The sequence below is a fragment of the Hemitrygon akajei genome, unplaced genomic scaffold (assembly GCF_048418815.1).
Source record: "Hemitrygon akajei unplaced genomic scaffold, sHemAka1.3 Scf000041, whole genome shotgun sequence".
NCBI lineage: Eukaryota > Metazoa > Chordata > Chondrichthyes > Myliobatiformes > Dasyatidae > Hemitrygon > Hemitrygon akajei.
The window spans coordinates 3250507-3261271 of record NW_027331927.1 but is presented as its reverse complement, the minus strand read 5'-3'; the positions used below and the strand labels follow the sequence as shown (position 1 = coordinate 3261271).

Genomic DNA, 10765 nt, shown 5'->3' with positions numbered 1-10765 from the left:
GGTTAACTACGATCTCTTTGATCTGCACAGCAAATTGAATAACGATGCATAAACTGCAGGTCATTGAGTCTAACAGATTTGGTGGAAGAGTTACAGGAGGGGATGTGGGTGTTGGGATCTGTCAGCATTTAAACAGGCAGAGACTAATTAGATATAATCATGTGGGTCCAACATTTGTAAATTACATCAATATTGGTGGTGTCGGAGACAATGAAGATGGTTGTCTAAGATTTCAAAGACCAACTTATAAAGGAGTCAAAGGATGGCAGGTGGAACTTAACTTGACAAAATGTAGCACTTTGTAAAGTTAAGGCAGGGCAGTTCTTTCATAGTAAATGGCAGGACACTGGGAATTTTGTAGAATTGGATGAACCAGTCTGAGGGAATCATTTTCGCTGAAACTTGTTATGCACATAGACAAGACATAGGAAGGATGCCACCAGACGGGAAAGCAGACCGGAAACGTTTTATGAGAATGCTGCCTGGAACACTCGGTTTGAGCTCTAAGGAGAGGTTGTAAGCTGCGAGATTTCTCCCTGCTGCATAAGACGCTGAGGGGTTACATTAACGAGGTGTATAGCATCATGAGGGTCACAGATATGTATCAATATGGCTGTTGTGATGCGTCTAGTGTGACAATCTTGTGGGCAGTGTTTGTTCGCTCTCACGTTCAGCTTCCACCGCTGATAAGCAATCTCGCGAAGAGGAGAGCTGAACGTGTAAGCCTCTCCCTGCTAATGTAGCCTCTCCTGCTGCAAGACTCGTGCAGTGCCTACTCGCTGGCTAAACAGAGAAACTGAATTCCTTTCGGACTCTGGATGAACTACAGAGGACGGGGAAGGAGGTCTGGCCCCTGCAGGCTCACCGGCGTGTGGACATGCCCTGATACTCGTGAACCAGATCACTAGCTATGGGTAAATAGCCCTACTGCCTTGTGGGCAGCCTCGGGAGAGACGAACGCTACGGGAGTAATGACAGACAGCAAATCCGGAATGGAGCTCCTGAGGCGGCTGGACGTCACAGAACGCCTTTCCGGCAGCTCCGGCAGCCAAGCTGTTGACAAACGTGTTGCGTCATAAGGTTTCCTTTGGACTACTCTGGTGAGGTCGAAAGGGGAGATCTTGACGACTGGGCATCTCACGATCTGAATAATCTTCCGCCTAGGCCCTTGATGATGACGACCATCGCTCATTGTCCTTCCGAGACAGACGGATGCGAAACACCATCACAATTAAATGGCGGCTAAAATACCTGCTCAGCCAGTTTACTGATGCGTTTATCAAAACTCAAACTCCACCCCCACTCCACCCCGACCCTGACCGCCACGGACACACTGGGAAAGCTTTACAGTATCACCGGCTCTCCACCAGCATGCAGGCGGTCTATTCATAAATGCAGAAGTCTTCTGTCACGCTAACCTGCGGGTCATTTTAGGTGTCAAGACGGCACAGCCGGTCTCGGCGCAAAAGACATAATCAGCAACTCCTTTCTGATAACGGGATGCAGCTGGGCAGCAGAGGCTTTACTGTCGATGCGGAAAACTGTACTAGTGACTGGCGACTCCCTACAGACTCTCTCAAGAAAATACTTTGCACACTTCGAGAGATGCAACATAACAACATCCAACTGAGCAGCCGCTCTCGGCAGCAGCGGTAGAAGCGAGAGCAAATCTGCAGAGAGCCAGTCCCCGTCAACATAACGCCTACCAGGTGAGCAGCCTCTGTCTGCAGCAGCGGCAGAGACGAGAGCAAATCTGCAGAGAGCCAGTCTCCGTCAACATAACGCCCACCAGGTGAGCAGCCGCTGTCTGCACTAGCAGTGGCACATGAGAAGGACTCCGCAGAGAGCAAACTCACATCAACATGACGTCTAACAGGTTGGCAGCCGCCGTCTGCAGCAGCGGCAGACATGGGAACGACTCCGCACGGATCCAGTCCCCGTAAGGCTGCCGGATCTGTCAAAATCCCAGGCCGACTACTCAGGCCATGTGCACGACAGAGCACTGACGTTTTCATGGACATCTTCAAAGTTTTACAAGCTGTCGTCCCCATATGCATCAAATCCGCCGCTATGCGATGTCAGCATTCAGTTTGTGTGGACTAGATTATTAAATGCTAAGGCTTAATATGGCCAGACAGCATGTTCGGTACTATGAGCAATTTTGGGCACCTTATCTAGGGAAGGATGCACTGGCATTGGAGAGGGTCCCGGGGAAATACGCGGCAATGATCCAGAAATTAAAGGGTTAACGTGTACGAAGCGTTAGATAAATGTGGGAGCATATTATTGAAAACTGTAGAATATTGAAAGACCGTGAGAGTGTAGATGTGGTGGGAATAATTCACACAGCCAAGGGAGTCCAGGACCAGACGGTACTGCCTCAGAATACAGGAACTTCCCTTCAGATGAAAGATTAGGAGAAATTTCTACTTTCAGCGTGGTGAATCTGTGGAAGTCATTGCTATGGACGGCTGTAGAGGCGGAGTCAATGGGTGTTTATAAGGTAAAGGTTGGTAGGTTTGTGATCAGTCAGGGCGCCAAAGGTGACGGGCAGAAGGCGGGAAAATGGGGGTTGATGGGAATAATAAAGCAGAAACAAGGTGTCAACTATCACCCACAATCCCCCCCCCCCCCAAGTTTCAGCAGAAAGCATCAGCGCCCACCGCCCACCGAATAAGCAAGGTCCTCAGAGAGAGATGTGCTCAATGGTGGAAGAGCTTTACCGGACATGTACTGAGCCGAACCCATCACATTCTGTAGGAACTTCAGTTGACATTGATGTTCCCATACCTAGCCATGAGCCAGCCAGTCATACGCTCTGTATCACATCTATAGAGATTTGTCAACGTTTCAGATGTCATGCCGATCTCCGCAGACGCCTAAGAAATTAGAGGCGCTGTCGTTTCTTTCTTCGCATTTGCACTTGTGATGTGTCCAGGGCAAACCTCTGAAATAGGAACATCCGGGGATTTAAAGTTGCTCACACTCACTGATCCTCCGATGAGGAATGGCTCGTGGACCTCTGGTTTCTTCTCCCTTTGCTTTGCTTGCATTGAGTGGGACGTTCAAGGGCGGGGTGGAAGCTGGAGGCGAAGTGGGTGACATTGTCGAGCTCAGTGTGAATGCAGGAAGCGGCAGCAACACTGGTCGACGTAGCGCTGGGGTGCGTTACCGGGGAGGTGTGGTACATTGGTTTGGTAGATTGATTTTACTTAGGCAACGAAACGGGAGACATATCTGGGGCCTATGCGAGTGTCCATGGCGACCCATTGAACTTGGATTAAGTAGGAGGAGGCGGAGGAGAAACTGTTGAGGTGAGGACCGTTTCTGCCAGACGGAGGACGGTGGTGATAGAGCGGAAGTGGCTGGATCTTTCCTTGAGAAATGTGGAGAGTTTTAATGCCCTCTTGATGGGGGGCTTGAAATCCATTGAAAAAATGAGATGGTCATAGCCAGGGAATTGAAAGTCAGCGAGTTGATCGAGCGCACGGGAAGTGTTACGAATGCGGGTGGGGAAGAGACTGAATTACGGGGCATAGGATGGACTAGAGCTACGAGAACACAGGATCAGCGGGGCAGGAGCAGGCAGAGACATTGTCCTTACCCGGACAATCAGGTTTGTGAATTGAGTAGGAGGTAGGGCAGTTCAGGGCAACGGAACCACGAGTTCTCCACAGTGAATGGTGGTTCACCAGAGTTGATGATGTCAGTGATAACGTTGGAGATAGTTCTCTGATCGTCCGGAGACGGGCTTTTTCAAGGTGCAGGCGTGAGGATTCCTGATGTTGAGGCAGTTGATGTCTAGTTGGCAATTAGTGATGAAGATATCCCAGAGCAGGCAGCGAACCAGCGCGCTGTGTCCAAGAAGAGGAGGAGGGTTGGAGACAGGAGAATATACCGTCAGTTCTGTGTGTGTGAATTCTTGCCGATAAGATCTGCTCGGAGACGGAGCTGAATGTGAAATAAACTTCACCTTCCCAGCAGCAGCTCCTCCTGAAGGTCCGAGAAGCTCCAGCAAATTGTTTATGAAAGTGTCTGCAGAAATACTGCACAGACTAGACACGTAATATTATATGTTGCGTACAACGAAACACGAAGCATTACGTTTTCCCCGAGGGTGGAGTATTCCGATTAATTCCCACACGGAATTGAGACAACCATGTTGCAGGTAGTGAGAGACAGAATGGAACCGAATCCGCCAGTTGGCAAAACGACCGTGGCAGGACTCGAACCTACGATCTTCTAATAACTTCGACCAGTCAAGCACCGAAGTCAGACGCCTTATCCATTAGGCCACACGGCCGTAGTCTGTGAGCAAGGCCAAGGGGAACATGCTGACTGCTGCAAGGAGTTTCCACCTGTAAAAAGATTTCTTGACGGAGCTAAAAGTACTCGCTTGCTGTGATTTCATCCCAGGTGAGCATTCGACCACTGTTGTGTCAATATCTCTCCATGCATTCCTGCTTTGGGTTGTTCAATATTCCATTTCTGTCATACAGAAAGGAATTGTCAAAGACACACACCACTGTCTTTTGCAGCGGCGTTATATTCTGGGATTGGAAACAGTGACAATGGTCCACCACATTGAATACATTATTGACAGGGAACCCGATTTCTTTTTAGCTATTTCAGCCGTTGTTTTGGTATTCCAGAACCGGGCGGCCATGTGTTTGTGTCGGTTCAGCGTTAGGATGTTCCGATCTGCGGCTGCGTAGATGCGGACGTTGCCTTCAGCGCGTCCTATGTGGTAGCCATCGGGTTATTGCATTTGCCCAGTACACGGAAAATCATCATTGTCGAACCAGATGGCAAATTCCTATAGTATCGGTTTACTTGAAATCGAGCAAAATGATAGCAACGTTACTGAAATTTTATTTAATTCAACATAAATTTATCTCATTTTTCAACTTAAAACAGTTTCTCTGAGTTACAGAGCAGGGAATGGATACTTATGCCACAGCAGGTCCATAGCGTCTAATGTCCATAAAATGCCTATTTCAATGTTTCCTGTGGTTGGCACAAATCTCTCTAAACTGTCCTTATCCACCTCCATGGATTCCTGGTAAGCACGGCCGAGCAAAGCAATCGGCAGAGAATCTGCATGGAAATATGTGGACATTAAGCAGAAGTTTTCAATGCTGTGAATAAATACAGAATTTCGGAACACAAGAGAGAGAAGAGCAGACGAGGTGGCCGAGAGGTTAAGGCGATGGACTGCTAATCCATTGTGCTCTGCACGCGTGGGTTCGAATCCCACCCTCGTCGTCTCCGATATTTATCGGGGGGGGGGGGACCACCTTTAAAACTGTCACTTTAAAACATCCAGATTTAGTCACAGGGGACGCCAGACCGATTTGTTACGCGAATCATGAAAAGCAATATTCATCATTAATTTCTCACCAAATTTGGCCACGATACCACAAGATATAGGAGCGAAATTAGGCTATTCGACTCACCGATCTCAGCCATTCCATCACGGCTGAGGCCTCACCTTGGGTATTGTGAACAGTTTTGGGTCCCTCAGTTTAAAAAATATGCGCTAGCATTGGAGAGAGTCTAGAGGACTTTCACAAGGATGATTGATGTCTCTGGGACTGTACTCGCCGGAATTTAGAAGGATGAGAGGGGAATCTCATTGAAACTATTCGAATATTGGAAGGACTAGACAGAGTGATGTGGAAAGGGGGATGCCCATGGTGGGAGAATCTAGGACAGGAGGGCACAAACGTCAGGATAGAGGGGTGCCCTTTCAAAACAGAGTTGGAGAGAAATGACGTTAGACAAAGGGTAGTGAATTTGTGAAATTCATTGTCACATCCAGTTGTGGAGGCCAGGTCGTTGGGTGTATTTAAGGCAGAGATTGATAAGTTTTTAATTGGACATACACCAAAGGTTACGGGGAGAGGGCTGGAACTGGAGGTCATGAGAATAGAGAAAAAAAAAGGATCAGCCACGATTGAATGGCGGAGCAGACTCGATGGGCCAGATGGCCTAATTCTGCTCCTATGTCTTATGGTCTTATGGTCATACATATCACTCCTCTCTAACTCCATTCCCCTGCCTTCTCCTCGACACAGTTGACTCCCTTACTACCTGTCCACTTCTTCAACCTCCACTTTAAATGTACCCAATTACTTGCCTTCACGGCTTTCCGTGGCAGTAAATTCCACAAAACCATAACTTTCTGACTACAGAATTTGCTTCTTGTCCCTTTTCTAATTGGATGCCCTTATTTGAGTTTGTGCCCGCTGGCCATCGAGTCTAGCACTACATGAAAATCCTCTCCATGTCCATTCTAATTCAGTCTGATAATATTCGATTGATTTCAATGAGATCCCGGTCTCATTCTTCCACATTCCAGCGACCAAGGCCCAGGGTCCTAAAAATAATCCTCATATATAACTCTTCTCTTCCTGGCATCAATTACGTGACCGCCCTCTGGACTCCGACCTTTGCCGGCACATCCGGTTTAGATAAGGGACGAAAACCGTTCACCATATTCAAACTGCGGTCTCACCGAAACCTAACAAAGGCTCAGCATTACACATTTGTTTTTTTTTAATTTTCTATTTCTCTTGGAATAAACGCTGACATTGCATTTACCTTCCTCACTGCTGTCTCAAACTGGCAAGAGACTTTAGAGAATCCGCACTAAGTCTCCAAACTCCGGTTACACCTCTTCTTTGCCGATTTGTCCCGATTAGAGGATAGTCATTCATCTAGATTACTTCGAGGTAAGTTCATTTCCGTACAATTCCCTGCGGTATACTCCTTCTGCCACTTCATTGCCCGTCTCGTCATCTGTCCAAGGTCTTCCGCACACTTTCTGCTTTCCCAAGACCACCGACCTTTCAACCGATATTTGGATTTTCCTCAGATTTTGCCGCAAAGCCACCAATTACGTCATCCCGATTACTGACATATACTGTGGAAAAGGTGCAGCCCTAATACCGACTAGTAAACCGAAAGCCAAGTCCTCTTTATTCTCACTGTTTGCCTCCACCCAGACAGCCATTCGTCGATCTATGGCTGTATCTCTGCTGCATCATGAGGGGCGTTTATCTTTTGTTTATCAGACGTGTGCGCTGCGCTTTGACAACGAGTACTGAAATTCCAGTAAGCAAAATTTAGTGTATTTCCTTTGTTTTATTCTGCCTGTTATTTCCTCAATGAATTCCAAACAATTTGTCAGGCTAGATTGCTCCTTGAGGAAATCGTGCTGAGTTTGGCCTATTTTATGATGTGCCTCGAAGTGCCGCAAAACTTCATTGTTAATAAAGGACTGCAACATCGTCCCAAACACTGAGTTCCAATACTATTCGAAAATACTGTGCTTGTCGAAGGATCACTACTAATGCCTCCACAGTATCTTGGGGGCAAGAAGGTTGGCGTAAATGTCGACAAAACAAGCGATGGCGAATAGTTTCGCTTTTTTCGCTCTCTGCGTCTGTCCTTTAATTTATTATCAGAGTGTGCAGACTTTATACAGCCTTGGGATTCGTCTCCGTGCAGGCGGTAAAGAAACCTAATGAAACTCATTAAAACAAAAGAGGACAGTCAAACACGCAGTGTGGAGAGAGAGAGAGAGAGAGAGAGAGAGAGAGAGGAGGAAGAGAGAGAGAGGAGAGGAGAGAGAGAGAGAGAGAGAGAGAGAGAGAGAGAGAGAGAGGGAGAGAGAGAGAGAGAGAGAGGAGAGAGAGAGAGGAGAGAGAGAGAGAGGAGAGGAGAGAGAGAGAGAGAGAGGAGAGAGAGAGAGGAGAGAGAGAGAGATCGTTCAAAAATAAAAGCACGAAAACAGTATTCATAACGAAAAGTCACAAAGTCAGGCATCACTGCTGCCGGACAAGAATCCACCAGTTGCAGGTCACAGCCTTAGGCCAGCACAGAGACGAGCTCAGCCGCGGAGAAGTGAGCAGAGCCGAACAATCCATCGCCTGCGACTCCGACCACGGGCCATTTCGATCTGCCCAGTTTCTTAAATCGATAAAAGCTTGGGTCATTCCTCGTTCGATGTTATTTCGACACGGCCTCGCGCTCGGGTTTCGTCACTTCTCGGTTAGTCAGTACCCGACACGGACATCGTCTGTATTTCCACTTGTAAGCATGACTTAGAGAGTTTGCTGATAACCTGAAAGGAGGTGAGAGGGCCGGTTGCCAATGCGCAAATTTGAACTTGCGTACTGATAGATATAAAGAGCAAATGAAAAGTCTGCACATGCAGGTTAGTGATTGAAAATGTGAGGGAAGAAGCATCAAGTGGAGAATATCACACAGAAGTGAAATTCAAAGGGATTGAGATGTCCTTGCGTGTGAGATATAGAAAAATTAGTATGATGGTGCATCAAACTTTAAACGCAGCAAATAACACTGTGGTATTTATTACAACAGGGCTGGAGGTTAGAAATACAACTGTGCAGAGTATTAACACAACCACACCTCGACCACTATGTACGGTTCTGAATTCCCTATTTAAGAGAGAATACGTGCACGTTGACTATCCAGAACCTATCACCTCAGCGAATTCCTGGATCAAAGGTGTGCTCTTATAACGAAAGGCGAGAAGATACAGAGTGAGGGTTGACCTATTTGAACCAGACAGAACCTGAGAGGACACAGCCGGGTCGATGTTCAGAGGGAGGCAGAGAAAATACACAACACGAAAATAGGCTCTTCAACCTACTAACTCCTTGCCAGCCATCAAGGTCTATTTTAAAACTAAATATGCCCAGGCCTTCATATTCCCCTTACATTCCCCACTTGTTCTCATGCACAGTCTACCGCTCACACTGCATTTAAAAGCGACACATAAAACAAACCGGAAATCACACACATATTTTGGGGATGTTGGAGGAAACTGGAACATCCGGGTTAAATATCTGTGATCACGAGGATTCCGGGTAATCTCCACGTAAACCCACCCAAGGGATATGCATCCACTTGCAATAGAGCTTTCAAGAAGCGGACATAATGGGGCCGATTGACCAACTGAAGTATATCGCAATTTCCTCTCGTGGAAAAGAGTGGAATATCTAGAATTCTCTACCTTAGAGTTTGCTGAGATTAGATCAATGGCTGTACATAATAAAGAAGGGGATACATTTTCAAAGACTGGTGATTTAGAGCAATGGGGGCCTGAAACAGGAGAGAAGTTGAGAAATGGTAAAGATCCATGGATAGTATCCGACTATCAGGACAGGCTTGAGGGGCTGAATGGCCGACAGCTGCACCTGTTTTAATTATGTTCCTGTCTAAAGTGAAGGAGTGATAGATAGATAGATAGATAGATAGATAGATAGATAGATACTTTATTCATCCCCATGGGGAAATTCAACATTTTTTTCCAATGTCCCCATACACTTGTTGTAGCAAAAACTCATTACATACAATACTTACTCAGTAATAATATGATATGCATCTAAATCACTAACTCAAAAAGCTTTAATAATAGCTTTAAAAAAAGTTCTTAAGTCCTGGCAGTTGAATTGTAAAGCCTAATGGCAGTTGGGGAGTATTGACCTCTTCATCCTGTCTGAGGAGCATTGCATCGACAGTAACCTGTCGCTGAAACTGCTTCTCTGTCTCTGGATGGTGCTATGTAGAGGATGTTCAGGGTTTTCCATAATTGACCGTAGCCTACTCAGCGCCCTTCGCTCAGCTCACGATGTTAAAACTCTCCAGTACTTTGCCACGACAGAGCCCGCCTTCCTTATCAGCTTATTAAGACGTGAGGCGTCCTTCTTCTTAATGCTTCCTCCCCACACGCCACCACAAAGAAGAGGGGCGCTCTCAACAACTGACCTATAGAACATCTTCAGCATCTCACTGCAGACATTGAATGACGCCAACCTTCTAAGGAAGTACAGTCGACTCTGTGCCTTCCTGCACAAGGCATCTGTGTTGGCAGTCCAGTCTAGCTTCTCGTCCAACTGTACTCCCAGATACTTGTAGGTCTTAACCTGCTCCACACATTCTCCATTAATGATCACTGGCTCCATATGAGGCCTAGATCTCCTAAAGTCCACCACCATCTCTTGGTCTGGTGACATTGAGACGCAGGTAGTTTGAGTTGCACCATATCACAAAGTCCCGGGGTCGTAAACTCGGAACACAGGACCTGGAGGGAAGGGTTGGAGGATTTACATTCAGGATGATAAAGTGAACAGGGCTGGGCAGCAGCAATATCCAAGAGGGAATTCACGCCTACCCCAGCCCATCGTCCCTCTTTTACCTTAGTCTCATTTATATTGGTTGTTCAAAGGCTTGGGGAAGAGGCCTGGACACAAAATATTCACCGTCCATTCCCCCAGACACTGTAGTTGCCTGACACGCTGACGTCTTGCATCAATATGTTATTTTTGATCCGGGTTTCCGTATCTGGAGTGTCTCGTGTCTCCCTGGTGCTCAGTGTTCTTGTGACTTGTCACCAGATGTTGTCTCTGTCTTTCCCATGCTGATGCCATCTTTCTTAGTCTGACAACTTCCTGTAACAAACACCACATCGGTAAGTACTGCAGCCGCAAATACTTTCACCACAGACAGGTCAGGGACAATATATCTCATTCTGATTGGGAAATGACCTGTGAAAGCTACACTGTACAATAGGCCGCAAGAAATTCAAAATGCATGAAGAAAGATCTTAAGTGGATCCACTGTGGCAATGGGCTGCGTCCTGGGGAAGGAATTTATAATCAATTTGAATGAATGTAATCACGCAAGTACAGCCCATTCAAACAAAGCAGAACCAGCCTGTGTTTGTGATCTGCAC

General features: G+C 46.8%; 2 non-coding genes across 2 annotated transcripts; one reads left to right on the top strand and one right to left on the bottom strand.

Moving 5' to 3' along the window:
- Nucleotides 1-4211: 4211 nt before the first annotated feature.
- Nucleotides 4212-4303, bottom strand: trnar-ucg (transfer RNA arginine (anticodon UCG)). Its single transcript is given in 2 exon segments — nucleotides 4212-4247; nucleotides 4267-4303. It is a non-coding gene; the product is annotated as a tRNA-Arg (tRNA).
- An 880-nt stretch (nucleotides 4304-5183) lies between these two features.
- trnas-gcu (transfer RNA serine (anticodon GCU)) lies at nucleotides 5184-5265 on the top strand. Its single transcript has one exon. It is a non-coding gene; the product is annotated as a tRNA-Ser (tRNA).
- Nucleotides 5266-10765: the final 5500 nt, after the last annotated feature.